At 63.3% G+C, this 16,724-nt stretch overlaps 5 non-coding genes across 5 annotated transcripts; all 5 read left to right on the top strand.

Moving 5' to 3' along the window:
• The first annotated feature begins 1,109 nt into the window (after positions 1–1,109).
• Positions 1,110–1,228, top strand: LOC142867688 (5S ribosomal RNA). The gene has a single exon (XR_012917044.1). It is a non-coding gene; the product is annotated as a 5S ribosomal RNA (ribosomal RNA).
• Positions 1,229–4,767: 3,539 nt separating this feature from the next.
• Positions 4,768–4,886, top strand: LOC142867671 (5S ribosomal RNA). Its single transcript, XR_012917026.1, has one exon. It is a non-coding gene; the product is annotated as a 5S ribosomal RNA (ribosomal RNA).
• A 3,536-nt stretch (positions 4,887–8,422) lies between these two features.
• LOC142867672 (5S ribosomal RNA) lies at positions 8,423–8,541 on the top strand. Its single transcript, XR_012917027.1, has one exon. It is a non-coding gene; the product is annotated as a 5S ribosomal RNA (ribosomal RNA).
• A 3,531-nt stretch (positions 8,542–12,072) lies between these two features.
• Positions 12,073–12,191, top strand: LOC142867732 (5S ribosomal RNA). The gene has a single exon (XR_012917089.1). It is a non-coding gene; the product is annotated as a 5S ribosomal RNA (ribosomal RNA).
• A 3,527-nt stretch (positions 12,192–15,718) lies between these two features.
• Positions 15,719–15,837, top strand: LOC142867731 (5S ribosomal RNA). The gene has a single exon (XR_012917088.1). It is a non-coding gene; the product is annotated as a 5S ribosomal RNA (ribosomal RNA).
• The last annotated feature ends 887 nt before the right edge of the window (positions 15,838–16,724 follow it).

Genomic DNA, 16,724 nt, shown 5'->3' with positions numbered 1-16,724 from the left:
GACTGCGGGCCTCGCTCTTCTGAATGCCGCTAGCTCGCCACCCACCCACGGGTGAACCTGGTCAGGGTACTTTCTCTCGGGGGCAGACTCTGATCCTGGCGGGCTACCGGTGTTTCTGTTTGCTCGTTTCTTTCTTCCATTTCGGGAAAGGCTTCCTTACTGGGTGTGGAAATCTCCTATGCCTTTCCTCGCCTATTCTGTCAGCTTTAAAATTCTCTTTCAGTTGCCACCCTCACAGATGGATTAGGAAACTCTTTCCGGTGCACTCATTAGTGAAATGACCTCAATGAAGCTGGAATCCAATATCTAATCGCCGATTTTTAGCGAGTCCACACGCCAGGGTGGTCGGGGTCCAATGCAGCCCCGGCCAGGCCCAGGCCCCTTGGACTGGGCCACAGGAGGACACAGAGGAGGGTCCCGGCCCCCACGGTCGCGTTGCCGGCAGTTCTCCAAGGGCTTGGGCGTTTTCCAGAGGTAGGAGATGGAGGGGACTGATTTCTTCAGCGCCCCACAAACCACGCCACCCCACCCATGGGACACATCCCTAGAGAGAGAGAGAGACGCCCCATACACTCGCTCCCCTCCCCCATGCGCTGTGCCCCAGCCCCGGCCCGGGGGAATAGGCGGCAGCCCACCCACAGGGTGGGGGGCGCAGCTGAAAGGGGTTGTCGGGGATGGCGGCCCCTGCCTGGGGTCAAAGGGCGGGCGACCCGCGCGTGCGCAATCGGCGGCGGCGGCGGCGGCGGCCACGAGCGGGGGGTGGGCCAGGCGAGGAGAGGAAGGGGGCTGGAAGGTCTCCACCTTGGCGAGTCCAGCCGTGGAGGCGCATCTTGTGTGAGTGTGAGTGAGTGAGTGTGAGTGTGAGTGTGTGTGTGTGTGTGTGTGTGTGTGTGTGTATAGAGAGACAGCCCCCCACCCCGGCCCGCCGCTCCCTGCCCGCCCCGCCCCGCCCCGCCCCGCCCCGCCTGTCACCCCCGTCCCTCGGAGCCCGCCGGACCCGGCCGGTGAACTCAACAGGCCCGGCCCGGTGCGGGTCAGCGCCGGCGCGGGGCCTGGGGCGGGGGGAGGAGGCGGCGGGGAAGCGCAGAGAGGCTCGGCTTCTTGAGCGGGGCAGGGGCCACACCACCCTGAACGCGCCCGATCTCGTCTGGTCTCGGAAGCTAAGCAGGGTCGGGCCTGGTTAGTACTTGGATGGGAGACCGCCTGGGAATACCGGGTGCCGTAGGCTTCTTCTTTTTTTTTTTTTTGTTTTGCCTCTTGTTCTGTCCCCTTTCTGGGAGCGAGTCGGCGGCCCGGGGTGGGGGTCACCCCCACCCTCAGCGCCCGCCGCGGTGCCTGGCGCCCCAGCCCGCACCGTGGGGCCTCCTCTTGTCCCAAGCCGCGACACCGCCGTCACGCGGCAGCATGCGTGGCTTCTGGACTGTCAGGTCTCAGACCAAAGGTCTGCTCTGTGGGAACCGACACGCTGGAGGAAACCTTGAGAGTCTGAGAGGGGAGGGAGTTCCAGAAGAAGGCCAGGATGTCATTTTGAGGGAGTATGTGACCAGAACTCGTCCCGTTGCTTTTGGGGTTCTATGGGCTACACGTAGGAATCTTTGGTGGTGGCACCTGATGTTGGGGGATCCGGAGTCACACCCAGACCTGCTCCACAGGCCTCCTTTTACTTTTCTCTTCGGATTCATTATGTTTAAAAAGTGTCTCTTATCTCTATGATTGCATTTTCTTTTCTCTCTCTTTTCAAGCAGATGATGGGAGTCCAAGTATTAAGGTGACATGTGTTGCCCGTGCCCCCCTCCCCCCTGTGTTCTTATTCATTTACCTCTGATGTTGTTCCAGCGTATTGTGGGGGTACCAATGTTAAGGTCGGGTACGTTGCCCTCTCCCAGCCTCCCCCCTCGGGTCAGAGCCTCAAGTGCGCCCATCCCCCAGTCGGTGCGCACCCACCCCGTTCCTAATGGAGGTGTATGCCCATCCCCTCCCCCCACCCGCCCGACACCCACCCGATGAAGGTGATTCCTCTGTGTCCACTTAGGTGTCCATCGGTTCGTACCCATTTGCTGGTGAGCGCGAGCACGTGGTGCTCGTGTGTCCATTCTTGGGCTACCTGGCTTACTGGAACGGGTTCCAGCTCTGGCCAGGAGAACCACGAGAGGTGCCCTCTCACCGCTGCTCCTCCTAGCTGAATAGCACTCCGTGGTGTCCACGCGCCACATTTCATTTACGCACTCGTGGGTCGATGGGCACTCGGGTCGCTTCCAGGTCTTTGCGATTGTGACTTGTGCCCTGACTCTAACCCTAACCCTTACCCAGCCCGTCTCCTCCTCGGCCCCTGCCTGACTGACTCCTTCCCGCCCGGCCTGTCACCTGTCACCGTCCTCTGCCCCTGCCTGACACGCTCCTCCCCGCCCGGGCCGTCACCGTCCTCGGCCCCTGCCTGACGGGGCTCCTCCGTCGCCTGGGCCTTCCAAGGGCTTGGTGTGGACGCTGGTTCCAGGACGCCCTCCCAGGAACCCGGTAGCAGGGCGGCCGCAGCGTCTCGCGCCACCCAACCGTCCGCCGGCCGGCGGCCGGCGCTAAGTGGCCTGCGGGGGACGTGCCCCCACTGTGGGGCGGGCGCCCAGCCTGGTGTCTTCTCTGAGGCCCCGTGGCTGCTTTTCCCCCCCGCAAGGGGAGAGCCGCGGAGGTGGGGACCGCCTCCTCGTGGGGACGTACACCCAGCTCTCCACGTCGGATTCCGGGGCTCTCTGTCCTGCCAGAAGGCCCAGCTGGCCTGCGGGTCCTTAGAGTGGCAAAAACATCCGAAAACTGAGATTGAGGGTCCGGTGGTTGTCTGCACTTTTGTGCTGGGCACCCCAGGGAGGCCCGGGGGCTGGCTGGACAACGCGGTCTGCTGGGCAGGGGGGGGGTTTGGAGGAGCAACTGATGCCCTTTGCACTTTGGGTAGCAAGTGTCTGAGGTGTCTCTGAGCCCTGCGCCATGTCGGGGGGTGGGGTGGGGGGGTGGGAGGTCGGGGGGGGGTGGAGGAGCAGGAGGAGGAGGAGGAGGAGGTGGGAAGGGCCGTGGCCTGCAGTCGTGTTCCCGGGGTGGCTTCTTCCACAGGCTGCTTGGCCTGGGCTCCCTGCACCTGGGCCTTTGGAGGACTGGCCCTGTGCTTGCCAACGCTTCCCCTGCAGGGACCCAGAGCTGGGAGGTTGCATCTCTCAGCCCTGGGTCGGGCAGAGCCCCAGCGGGCCATGCCCACAACCTCTCTCAGCACGGGTCCCCCAGAAGGCTCCTTTGGGACCAGGATTCTCTTGCGGGTGACTCTTTAAGGTCTGGCCCCTGGATGGAGGGGCACCAGGAGTAGAGGAGCAGGAAGGGGAAGGGGGTGGCCATGCGAGGGGACACTTTCAGGCCAAGTCCCAGCTTCAGCCTGATCCTCCTGGGAACCCCGGGGTGTACGTCACACCTCCTGGTTGTCCCGCTCTGAGACAAGGGCTCTGAGACAAGGAGCCGGGCTTCGCATTCCCCCAGCAGCCAGTCGTGGGCTGAGGACACCTGGGGCGTTGGGAACTCCCTGGCTTCTCCTTGGCTTAACATCTGGAGCTGCTTGTGAATCGTGCCGCCACACACACCCGAGTGCAGGTGTCTTCTGCACAGACTGCGGGCCTCGCTCTTCTGAATGCCGCTAGCTCGCCACCCACCCACGGGTGAACCTGGTCAGGGTACTTTCTCTCGGGGGCAGACTCTGATCCTGGCGGGCTACCGGTGTTTCTGTTTGCTCGTTTCTTTCTTCCATTTCGGGAAAGGCTTCCTTACTGGGTGTGGAAATCTCCTATGCCTTTCCTCGCCTATTCTGTCAGCTTTAAAATTCTCTTTCAGTTGCCACCCTCACAGATGGATTAGGAAACTCTTTCCGGTGCACTCATTAGTGAAATGACCTCAATGAAGCTGGAATCCAATATCTAATCGCCGATTTTTAGCGAGTCCACACGCCAGGGTGGTCGGGGTCCAATGCAGCCCCGGCCAGGCCCAGGCCCCTTGGACTGGGCCACAGGAGGACACAGAGGAGGGTCCCGGCCCCCACGGTCGCGTTGCCGGCAGTTCTCCAAGGGCTTGGGCGTTTTCCAGAGGTAGGAGATGGAGGGGACTGATTTCTTCAGCGCCCCACAAACCACGCCACCCCACCCATGGGACACATCCCTAGAGAGAGAGAGAGACGCCCCATACACTCGCTCCCCTCCCCCATGCGCTGTGCCCCAGCCCGGGCCCGGGGGAATAGGCGGCAGCCCACCCACAGGGTGGGGGGCCCAGCTGAAAGGGGTTGTCGGGGAGGGCGGCCCCTGCCTGGGGTCAAAGGGCGGGCGACCCGCGCGTGCGCAATCGGCGGCGGCGGCGGCGGCCGGCCAGGAGCTGGGGGTGGGCCAGGCGAGGAGAGGAAGGGGGCTGGAAGGTCTCCACCTTGGCGAGTCCAGCCGTGGAGGCGCATCTTGTGTGAGTGTGAGTGAGTGAGTGTGAGTGTGAGTGTGTGTGTGTGTGTGTGTGTGTGTGTGTGTATAGAGAGACAGCCCCCCACCCCGGCCCGCCGCTCCCTGCCCGCCCCGCCCCGCCCCGCCCCGCCCCGCCTGTCACCCCCGTCCCTCGGAGCCCGCCGGACCCGGCCGGTGAACTCAACAGGCCCGGCCCGGTGCGGGTCAGCGCCGGCGCGGGGCCTGGGGCGGGGGGAGGAGGCGGCGGGGAAGCGCAGAGAGGCTCGGCTTCTTGAGCGGGGCAGGGGCGCCCTCCGCCGTCTAGGGCCACACCACCCTGAACGCGCCCGATCTCGTCTGGTCTCGGAAGCTAAGCAGGGTCGGGCCTGGTTAGTACTTGGATGGGAGACCGCCTGGGAATTCCGGGTGCCGTAGGCTTCTTCTTTTTTTTTGTTTTGTTTTGCCTCTTGTTCTGTCCCCTTTCTGGGAGCGAGTCGGCGGCCCGGGGTGGGGGTCACCCCCACCCTCAGCGCCCGCCGCGGTGCCTGGCGCCCCAGCCCGCACCGTGGGGCCTCCTCTTGTCCCAAGCCGCGACACCGCCGTCACGCGGCAGCATGCGTGGCTTCTGGACTGTCAGGTCTCAGACCAAAGGTCTGCTCTGTGGGAACCGACACGCTGGAGGAAACCTTGAGAGTCTGAGAGGGGAGGGAGTTCCAGAAGAAGGCCAGGATGTCATTTTGAGGGAGTATGTGACCAGAACTCGTCCCGTTGCTTTTGGGGTTCTATGGGCTACACGTAGGAATCTTTGGTGGTGGCACCTGATGTTGGGGGATCCGGAGTCACACCCAGACCTGCTCCACAGGCCTCCTTTTACTTTTCTCTTCGGATTCATTATGTTTAAAAAGTGTCTCTTATCTCTATGATTGCATTTTCTTTTCTCTCTCTTTTCAAGCAGATGATGGGAGTCCAAGTATTAAGGTGACATGTGTTGCCCGTGCCCCCCTCCCCCCTGTGTTCTTATTCATTTACCTCTGATGTTGTTCCAGCGTATTGTGGGGGTACCAATGTTAAGGTCGGGTACGTTGCCCTCTCCCAGCCTCCCCCCTCGGGTCAGAGCCTCAAGTGCGCCCATCCCCCAGTCGGTGCGCACCCACCCCGTTCCTAATGGAGGTGTATGCCCATCCCCTCCCCCCACCCGCCCGACACCCACCCGATGAAGGTGATTCCTCTGTGTCCACTTAGGTGTCCATCGGTTCGTACCCATTTGCTGGTGAGCGCGAGCACGTGGTGCTCGTGTGTCCATTCTTGGGCTACCTGGCTTACTGGAACGGGTTCCAGCTCTGGCCAGGAGAACCACGAGAGGTGCCCTCTCACCGCTGCTCCTCCTAGCTGAATAGCACTCCGTGGTGTCCACGCGCCACATTTCATTTACGCACTCGTGGGTCGATGGGCACTCGGGTCGCTTCCAGGTCTTTGCGATTGTGACTTGTGCCCTGACTCTAACCCTAACCCTTACCCAGCCCGTCTCCTCCTCGGCCCCTGCCTGACTGACTCCTTCCCGCCCGGCCTGTCACCTGTCACCGTCCTCTGCCCCTGCCTGACACGCTCCTCCCCGCCCGGGCCGTCACCGTCCTCGGCCCCTGCCTGACGGGGCTCCTCCGTCGCCTGGGCCTTCCAAGGGCTTGGTGTGGACGCTGGTTCCAGGACGCCCTCCCAGGGACCCGGTAGCAGGGCGGCCGCAGCGTCTCGCGCCACCCAACCGTCCGCCGGCCGGCGGCCGGCGCTAAGTGGCCTGCGGGGGACGTGCCCCCACTGTGGGGCGGGCGCCCAGCCTGGTGTCTTCTCTGAGGCCCCGTGGCTGCTTTTCCCCCCCGCAAGGGGAGAGCCGCGGAGGTGGGGACCGCCTCCTCGTGGGGACGTACACCCAGCTCTCCACGTCGGATTCCGGGGCTCTCTGTCCTGCCAGAAGGCCCAGCTGGCCTGCGGGTCCTTAGAGTGGCAAAAACATCCGAAAACTGAGATTGAGGGTCCGGTGGTTGTCTGCACTTTTGTGCTGGGCACCCCAGGGAGGCCCGGGGGCTGGCTGGACAACGCGGTCTGCTGGGCACGGGGGGGGGTTTGGAGGAGCAACTGATGCCCTTTGCACTTTGGGTAGCAAGTGTCTGAGGTGTCTCTGAGCCCTGCGCCATGTCGGGGGGTGGGGTGGGGGGGTGGGAGGTCGGGGGGGGGTGTGGAGGAGCAGGAGGAGGAGGAGGAGGAGGTGGGAAGGGCCGTGGCCTGCAGTCGTGTTCCCGGGGTGGCTTCTTCCACAGGCTGCTTGGCCTGGGCTCCCTGCACCTGGGCCTTTGGAGGACTGGCCCTGTGCTTGCCAACGCTTCCCCTGCAGGGACCCAGAGCTGGGAGGTTGCATCTCTCAGCCCTGGGTCGGGCAGAGCCCCAGCGGGCCATGCCCACAACCTCTCTCAGCACGGGTCCCCCAGAAGGCTCCTTTGGGACCAGGATTCTCTTGCGGGTGACTCTTTAAGGTCTGGCCCCTGGATGGAGGGGCACCAGGAGTAGAGGAGCAGGAAGGGGAAGGGGGTGGCCATGCGAGGGGACACTTTCAGGCCAAGTCCCAGCTTCAGCCTGATCCTCCTGGGAACCCCGGGGTGTACGTCACACCTCCTGGTTGTCCCGCTCTGAGACAAGGGCTCTGAGACAAGGAGCCGGGCTTCGCATTCCCCCAGCAGCCAGTCGTGGGCTGAGGACACCTGGGGCGTTGGGAACTCCCTGGCTTCTCCTTGGCTTAACATCTGGAGCTGCTTGTGAATCGTGCCGCCACACACACCCGAGTGCAGGTGTCTTCTGCACAGACTGCGGGCCTCGCTCTTCTGAATGCCGCTAGCTCGCCACCCACCCACGGGTGAACCTGGTCAGGGTACTTTCTCTCGGGGGCAGACTCTGATCCTGGCGGGCTACCGGTGTTTCTGTTTGCTCGTTTCTTTCTTCCATTTCGGGAAAGGCTTCCTTACTGGGTGTGGAAATCTCCTATGCCTTTCCTCGCCTATTCTGTCAGCTTTAAAATTCTCTTTCAGTTGCCACCCTCACAGATGGATTAGGAAACTCTTTCCGGTGCACTCATTAGTGAAATGACCTCAATGAAGCTGGAATCCAATATCTAATCGCCGATTTTTAGCGAGTCCACACGCCAGGGTGGTCGGGGTCCAATGCAGCCCCGGCCAGGCCCAGGCCCCTTGGACTGGGCCACAGGAGGACACAGAGGAGGGTCCCGGCCCCCACGGTCGCGTTGCCGGCAGTTCTCCAAGGGCTTGGGCGTTTTCCAGAGGTAGGAGATGGAGGGGACTGATTTCTTCAGCGCCCCACAAACCACGCCACCCGACCCATGGGACACATCCCTAGAGAGAGAGAGAGACGCCCCATACACTCGCTCCCCTCCCCCATGCGCTGTGCCCCAGCCCGGGCCCGGGGGAATAGGCGGCAGCCCACCCACAGGGTGGGGGGCCCAGCTGAAAGGGGTTGTCGGGGAGGGCGGCCCCTGCCTGGGGTCAAAGGGCGGGCGACCCGCGCGTGCGCAATCGGCGGCGGCGGCGGCGGCCGGCCAGGAGCTGGGGGTGGGCCAGGCGAGGAGAGGAAGGGGGCTGGAAGGTCTCCACCTTGGCGAGTCCAGCCGTGGAGGCGCATCTTGTGTGAGTGTGAGTGAGTGAGTGTGAGTGTGAGTGTGTGTGTGTGTGTGTGTGTGTGTATAGAGAGACAGCCCCCCACCCCGGCCCGCCGCTCCCTGCCCGCCCCGCCCCGCCCCGCCCCGCCCCGCCTGTCACCCCCGTCCCTCGGAGCCCGCCGGACCCGGCCGGTGAACTCAACAGGCCCGGCCCGGTGCGGGTCAGCGCCGGCGCGGGGCCTGGGGCGGGGGGAGGAGGCGGCGGGGAAGCGCAGAGAGGCTCGGCTTCTTGAGCGGGGCAGGGGCGCCCTCCGCCGTCTAGGGCCACACCACCCTGAACGCGCCCGATCTCGTCTGGTCTCGGAAGCTAAGCAGGGTCGGGCCTGGTTAGTACTTGGATGGGAGACCGCCTGGGAATACCGGGTGCCGTAGGCGGCTTCTTTTTTTTTTTTTTGTTTTGCCTCTTGTTCTGTCCCCTTTCTGGGAGCGAGTCGGCGGCCCGGGGTGGGGGTCACCCCCACCCTCAGCGCCCGCCGCGGTGCCTGGCGCCCCAGCCCGCACCGTGGGGCCTCCTCTTGTCCCAAGCCGCGACACCGCCGTCACGCGGCAGCATGCGTGGCTTCTGGACTGTCAGGTCTCAGACCAAAGGTCTGCTCTGTGGGAACCGACACGCTGGAGGAAACCTTGAGAGTCTGAGAGGGGAGGGAGTTCCAGAAGAAGGCCAGGATGTCATTTTGAGGGAGTATGTGACCAGAACTCGTCCCGTTGCTTTTGGGGTTCTATGGGCTACACGTAGGAATCTTTGGTGGTGGCACCTGATGTTGGGGGATCCGGAGTCACACCCAGACCTGCTCCACAGGCCTCCTTTTACTTTTCTCTTCGGATTCATTATGTTTAAAAAGTGTCTCTTATCTCTATGATTGCATTTTCTTTTCTCTCTCTTTTCAAGCAGATGATGGGAGTCCAAGTATTAAGGTGACATGTGTTGCCCGTGCCCCCCTCCCCCCTGTGTTCTTATTCATTTACCTCTGATGTTGTTCCAGCGTATTGTGGGGGTACCAATGTTAAGGTCGGGTACGTTGCCCTCTCCCAGCCTCCCCCCTCGGGTCAGAGCCTCAAGTGCGCCCATCCCCCAGTCGGTGCGCACCCACCCCGTTCCTAATGGAGGTGTATGCCCATCCCCTCCCCCCACCCGCCCGACACCCACCCGATGAAGGTGATTCCTCTGTGTCCACTTAGGTGTCCATCGGTTCGTACCCATTTGCTGGTGAGCGCGAGCACGTGGTGCTCGTGTGTCCATTCTTGGGCTACCTGGCTTACTGGAACGGGTTCCAGCTCTGGCCAGGAGAACCACGAGAGGTGCCCTCTCACCGCTGCTCCTCCTAGCTGAATAGCACTCCGTGGTGTCCACGCGCCACATTTCATTTACGCACTCGTGGGTCGATGGGCACTCGGGTCGCTTCCAGGTCTTTGCGATTGTGACTTGTGCCCTGACTCTAACCCTAACCCTTACCCAGCCCGTCTCCTCCTCGGCCCCTGCCTGACTGACTCCTTCCCGCCCGGCCTGTCACCTGTCACCGTCCTCTGCCCCTGCCTGACACGCTCCTCCCCACCCGGGCCGTCACCGTCCTCGGCCCCTGCCTGACGGGGCTCCTCCGTCGCCTGGGCCTTCCAAGGGCTTGGTGTGGACGCTGGTTCCAGGACGCCCTCCCAGGAACCCGGTAGCAGGGCGGCCGCAGCGTCTCGCGCCACCCAACCGTCCGCCGGCCGGCGGCCGGCGCTAAGTGGCCTGCGGGGGACGTGCCCCCACTGTGGGGCGGGCGCCCAGCCTGGTGTCTTCTCTGAGGCCCCGTGGCTGCTTTTCCCCCCCGCAAGGGGAGAGCCGCGGAGGTGGGGACCGCCTCCTCGTGGGGACGTACACCCAGCTCTCCACGTCGGATTCCGGGGCTCTCTGTCCTGCCAGAAGGCCCAGCTGGCCTGCGGGTCCTTAGAGTGGCAAAAACATCCGAAAACTGAGATTGAGGGTCCGGTGGTTGTCTGCACTTTTGTGCTGGGCACCCCAGGGAGGCCCGGGGGCTGGCTGGACAACGCGGTCTGCTGGGCACGGGGGGGGGTTTGGAGGAGCAACTGATGCCCTTTGCACTTTGGGTAGCAAGTGTCTGAGGTGTCTCTGAGCCCTGCGCCATGTCGGGGGGTGGGGTGGGGGGGTGGGAGGTCGGGGGGGGGTGGAGGAGCAGGAGGAGGAGGAGGAGGAGGTGGGAAGGGCCGTGGCCTGCAGTCGTGTTCCCGGGGTGGCTTCTTCCACAGGCTGCTTGGCCTGGGCTCCCTGCACCTGGGCCTTTGGAGGACTGGCCCTGTGCTTGCCAACGCTTCCCCTGCAGGGACCCAGAGCTGGGAGGTTGCATCTCTCAGCCCTGGGTCGGGCAGAGCCCCAGCGGGCCATGCCCACAACCTCTCTCAGCACGGGTCCCCCAGAAGGCTCCTTTGGGACCAGGATTCTCTTGCGGGTGACTCTTTAAGGTCTGGCCCCTGGATGGAGGGGCACCAGGAGTAGAGGAGCAGGAAGGGGAAGGGGGTGGCCATGCGAGGGGACACTTTCAGGCCAAGTCCCAGCTTCAGCCTGATCCTCCTGGGAACCCCGGGGTGTACGTCACACCTCCTGGTTGTCCCGCTCTGAGACAAGGGCTCTGAGACAAGGAGCCGGGCTTCGCATTCCCCCAGCAGCCAGTCGTGGGCTGAGGACACCTGGGGCGTTGGGAACTCCCTGGCTTCTCCTTGGCTTAACATCTGGAGCTGCTTGTGAATCGTGCCGCCACACACACCCGAGTGCAGGTGTCTTCTGCACAGACTGCGGGCCTCGCTCTTCTGAATGCCGCTAGCTCGCCACCCACCCACGGGTGAACCTGGTCAGGGTACTTTCTCTCGGGGGCAGACTCTGATCCTGGCGGGCTACCGGTGTTTCTGTTTGCTCGTTTCTTTCTTCCATTTCGGGAAAGGCTTCCTTACTGGGTGTGGAAATCTCCTATGCCTTTCCTCGCCTATTCTGTCAGCTTTAAAATTCTCTTTCAGTTGCCACCCTCACAGATGGATTAGGAAACTCTTTCCGGTGCACTCATTAGTGAAATGACCTCAATGAAGCTGGAATCCAATATCTAATCGCCGATTTTTAGCGAGTCCACACGCCAGGGTGGTCGGGGTCCAATGCAGCCCCGGCCAGGCCCAGGCCCCTTGGACTGGGCCACAGGAGGACACAGAGGAGGGTCCCGGCCCCCACGGTCGCGTTGCCGGCAGTTCTCCAAGGGCTTGGGCGTTTTCCAGAGGTAGGAGATGGAGGGGACTGATTTCTTCAGCGCCCCACAAACCACGCCACCCCACCCATGGGACACATCCCTAGAGAGAGAGAGAGACGCCCCATACACTCGCTCCCCTCCCCCATGCGCTGTGCCCCAGCCCGGGCCCGGGGGAATAGGCGGCAGCCCACCCACAGGGTGGGGGGCGCAGCTGAAAGGGGTTGTCGGGGATGGCGGACCCTGCCTGGGGTCAAAGGGCGGGCGACCCGCGCGTGCGCAATCGGCGGCGGCGGCGGCGGCGGCCACGAGCTGGGGGTGGGCCAGGCGAGGAGAGGAAGGGGGCTGGAAGGTCTCCACCTTGGCGAGTCCAGCCGTGGAGGCGCATCTTGTGTGAGTGTGAGTGAGTGAGTGTGAGTGTGAGTGTGTGTGTGTGTGTGTGTGTGTGTGTGTGTGTATAGAGAGACAGCCCCCCACCCCGGCCCACCGCTCCCTGCCCGCCCCGCCCCGCCCCGCCTGTCACCCCCGTCCCTCGGAGCCCGCCGGACCCGGCCGGTGAACTCAACAGGCCCGGCCCGGTGCGGGTCAGCGCCGGCGCGGGGCCTGGGGCGGGGGGAGGAGGCGGCGGGGAAGCGCAGAGAGGCTCGGCTTCTTGAGCGGGGCAGGGGCGCCCTCCGCCGTCTAGGGCCACACCACCCTGAACGCGCCCGATCTCGTCTGGTCTCGGAAGCTAAGCAGGGTCGGGCCTGGTTAGTACTTGGATGGGAGACCGCCTGGGAATACCGGGTGCCGTAGGCTTCTTCTTTTTTTTTTTTTTGTTTTGCCTCTTGTTCTGTCCCCTTTCTGGGAGCGAGTCGGCGGCCCGGGGTGGGGTCACCCCCACCCTCAGCGCCCGCCGCGGTGCCTGGCGCCCCAGCCCGCACCGTGGGGCCTCCTCTTGTCCCAAGCCGCGACACCGCCGTCACGCGGCAGCATGCGTGGCTTCTGGACTGTCAGGTCTCAGACCAAAGGTCTGCTCTGTGGGAACCGACACGCTGGAGGAAACCTTGAGAGTCTGAGAGGGGAGGGAGTTCCAGAAGAAGGCCAGGATGTCATTTTGAGGGAGTATGTGACCAGAACTCGTCCCGTTGCTTTTGGGGTTCTATGGGCTACACGTAGGAATCTTTGGTGGTGGCACCTGATGTTGGGGGATCCGGAGTCACACCCAGACCTGCTCCACAGGCCTCCTTTTACTTTTCTCTTCGGATTCATTATGTTTAAAAAGTGTCTCTTATCTCTATGATTGCATTTTCTTTTCTCTCTCTTTTCAAGCAGATGATGGGAGTCCAAGTATTAAGGTGACATGTGTTGCCCGTGCCCCCCTCCCCCCTGTGTTCTTATTCATTTACCTCTGATGTTGTTCCAGCGTATTGTGGGGGTACCAATGTTAAGGTCGGGTACGTTGCCCTCTCCCAGCCTCCCCCCTCGGGTCAGAGCCTCAAGTGCGCCCATCCCCCAGTCGGTGCGCACCCACCCCGTTCCTAATGGAGGTGTATGCCCATCCCCTCCCCCCACCCGCCCGACACCCACCCGATGAAGGTGATTCCTCTGTGTCCACTTAGGTGTCCATCGGTTCGTACCCATTTGCTGGTGAGCGCGAGCACGTGGTGCTCGTGTGTCCATTCTTGGGCTACCTGGCTTACTGGAACGGGTTCCAGCTCTGGCCAGGAGAACCACGAGAGGTGCCCTCTCACCGCTGCTCCTCCTAGCTGAATAGCACTCCGTGGTGTCCACGCGCCACATTTCATTTACGCACTCGTGGGTCGATGGGCACTCGGGTCGCTTCCAGGTCTTTGCGATTGTGACTTGTGCCCTGACTCTAACCCTAACCCTTACCCAGCCCGTCTCCTCCTCGGCCCCTGCCTGACTGACTCCTTCCCGCCCGGCCTGTCACCTGTCACCGTCCTCTGCCCCTGCCTGACACGCTCCTCCCCACCCGGGCCGTCACCGTCCTCGGCCCCTGCCTGACGGGGCTCCTCCGTCGCCTGGGCCTTCCAAGGGCTTGGTGTGGACGCTGGTTCCAGGACGCCCTCCCAGGAACCCGGTAGCAGGGCGGCCGCAGCGTCTCGCGCCACCCAACCGTCCGCCGGCCGGCGGCCGGCGCTAAGTGGCCTGCGGGGGACGTGCCCCCACTGTGGGGCGGGCGCCCAGCCTGGTGTCTTCTCTGAGGCCCCGTGGCTGCTTTTCCCCCCCGCAAGGGGAGAGCCGCGGAGGTGGGGACCGCCTCCTCGTGGGGACGTACACCCAGCTCTCCACGTCGGATTCCGGGGCTCTCTGTCCTGCCAGAAGGCCCAGCTGGCCTGCGGGTCCTTAGAGTGGCAAAAACATCCGAAAACTGAGATTGAGGGTCCGGTGGTTGTCTGCACTTTTGTGCTGGGCACCCCAGGGAGGCCCGGGGGCTGGCTGGACAACGCGGTCTGCTGGGCACGGGGGGGGGTTTGGAGGAGCAACTGATGCCCTTTGCACTTTGGGTAGCAAGTGTCTGAGGTGTCTCTGAGCCCTGCGCCATGTCGGGGGGTGGGGTGGGGGGGTGGGAGGTCGGGGGGGGTGGAGGAGCAGGAGGAGGAGGAGGAGGAGGTGGGAAGGGCCGTGGCCTGCAGTCGTGTTCCCGGGGTGGCTTCTTCCACAGGCTGCTTGGCCTGGGCTCCCTGCACCTGGGCCTTTGGAGGACTGGCCCTGTGCTTGCCAACGCTTCCCCTGCAGGGACCCAGAGCTGGGAGGTTGCATCTCTCAGCCCTGGGTCGGGCAGAGCCCCAGCGGGCCATGCCCACAACCTCTCTCAGCACGGGTCCCCCAGAAGGCTCCTTTGGGACCAGGATTCTCTTGCGGGTGACTCTTTAAGGTCTGGCCCCTGGATGGAGGGGCACCAGGAGTAGAGGAGCAGGAAGGGGAAGGGGGTGGCCATGCGAGGGGACACTTTCAGGCCAAGTCCCAGCTTCAGCCTGATCCTCCTGGGAACCCCGGGGTGTACGTCACACCTCCTGGTTGTCCCGCTCTGAGACAAGGGCTCTGAGACAAGGAGCCGGGCTTCGCATTCCCCCAGCAGCCAGTCGTGGGCTGAGGACACCTGGGGCGTTGGGAACTCCCTGGCTTCTCCTTGGCTTAACATCTGGAGCTGCTTGTGAATCGTGCCGCCACACACACCCGAGTGCAGGTGTCTTCTGCACAGACTGCGGGCCTCGCTCTTCTGAATGCCGCTAGCTCGCCACCCACCCACGGGTGAACCTGGTCAGGGTACTTTCTCTCGGGGGCAGACTCTCATCCTGGCGGGCTACCGGTGTTTCTGTTTGCTCGTTTCTTTCTTCCATTTCGGGAAAGGCTTCCTTACTGGGTGTGGAAATCTCCTATGCCTTTCCTCGCCTATTCTGTCAGCTTTAAAATTCTCTTTCAGTTGCCACCCTCACAGATGGATTAGGAAACTCTTTCCGGTGCACTCATTAGTGAAATGACCTCAATGAAGCTGGAATCCAATATCTAATCGCCGATTTTTAGCGAGTCCACACGCCAGGGTGGTCGGGGTCCAATGCAGCCCCGGCCAGGCCCAGGCCCCTTGGACTGGGCCACAGGAGGACACAGAGGAGGGTCCCGGCCCCCACGGTCGCGTTGCCGGCAGTTCTCCAAGGGCTTGGGCGTTTTCCAGAGGTAGGAGATGGAGGGGACTGATTTCTTCAGCGCCCCACAAACCACGCCACCCCACCCATGGGACACATCCCTAGAGAGAGAGAGAGACGCCCCATACACTCGCTCCCCTCCCCCATGCGCTGTGCCCCAGCCCGGGCCCGGGGGAATAGGCGGCAGCCCACCCACAGGGTGGGGGGCGCAGCTGAAAGGGGTTGTCGGGGATGGCGGACCCTGCCTGGGGTCAAAGGGCGGGCGACCCGCGCGTGCGCAATCGGCGGCGGCGGCGGCGGCGGCCACGAGCTGGGGGTGGGCCAGGCGAGGAGAGGAAGGGGGCTGGAAGGTCTCCACCTTGGCGAGTCCAGCCGTGGAGGCGCATCTTGTGTGAGTGTGAGTGAGTGAGTGTGAGTGTGAGTGTGTGTGTGTGTGTGTGTGTGTGTGTGTGTATAGAGAGACAGCCCCCCACCCCGGCCCGCCGCTCCCTGCCCGCCCCGCCCCGCCCCGCCTGTCACCCCCGTCCCTCGGAGCCCGCCGGACCCGGCCGGTGAACTCAACAGGCCCGGCCCGGTGCGGGTCAGCGCCGGCGCGGGGCCTGGGGCGGGGGGAGGAGGCGGCGGGGAAGCGCAGAGAGGCTCGGCTTCTTGAGCGGGGCAGGGGCGCCCTCCGCCGTCTAGGGCCACACCACCCTGAACGCGCCCGATCTCGTCTGGTCTCGGAAGCTAAGCAGGGTCGGGCCTGGTTAGTACTTGGATGGGAGACCGCCTGGGAATACCGGGTGCCGTAGGCTTCTTCTTTTTTTTTTTTTTGTTTTGCCTCTTGTTCTGTCCCCTTTCTGGGAGCGAGTCGGCGGCCCGGGGTGGGGGTCACCCCCACCCTCAGCGCCCGCCGCGGTGCCTGGCGCCCCAGCCCGCACCGTGGGGCCTCCTCTTGTCCCAAGCCGCGACACCGCCGTCACGCGGCAGCATGCGTGGCTTCTGGACTGTCAGGTCTCAGACCAAAGGTCTGCTCTGTGGGAACCGACACGCTGGAGGAAACCTTGAGAGTCTGAGAGGGGAGGGAGTTCCAGAAGAAGGCCAGGATGTCATTTTGAGGGAGTATGTGACCAGAACTCGTCCCGTTGCTTTTGGGGTTCTATGGGCTACACGTAGGAATCTTTGGTGGTGGCACCTGATGTTGGGGGATCCGGAGTCACACCCAGACCTGCTCCACAGGCCTCCTTTTACTTTTCTCTTCGGATTCATTATGTTTAAAAAGTGTCTCTTATCTCTATGATTGCATTTTCTTTTCTCTCTCTTTTCAAGCAGATGATGGGAGTCCAAGTATTAAGGTGACATGTGTTGCCCGTGCCCCCCTCCCCCCTGTGTTCTTATTCATTTACCTCTGATGTTGTTCCAGCGTATTGTGGGGGTACCAATGTTAAGGTCGGGTACGTTGCCCTCTCCCAGCCTCCCCCCTCGGGTCAGAGCCTCAAGTGCGCCCATCCCCCAGTCGGTGCGCACCCACCCCGTTCCTAATGGAGGTGTATGCCCATCCCCTCCCCCCACCCGCCCGACACCCACCCGATGAAGGTGATTCCTCTGTGTCCACTTAGGTGTCCATCGGTTCGTACCCATTTGCTGGTGAGCGCGAGCACGTGGTGCTCGTGTGTCCATTCTTGGGCTACCTGGCTTACTG

This window comes from Microcebus murinus, unplaced genomic scaffold, assembly GCF_040939455.1.
Source record: "Microcebus murinus isolate Inina unplaced genomic scaffold, M.murinus_Inina_mat1.0 scaf019_hap2_Mmur4.0, whole genome shotgun sequence".
Classification (NCBI taxonomy): domain Eukaryota; kingdom Metazoa; phylum Chordata; class Mammalia; order Primates; family Cheirogaleidae; genus Microcebus; species Microcebus murinus.
This window is presented reverse-complemented; position numbering and strand designations above follow the sequence as displayed.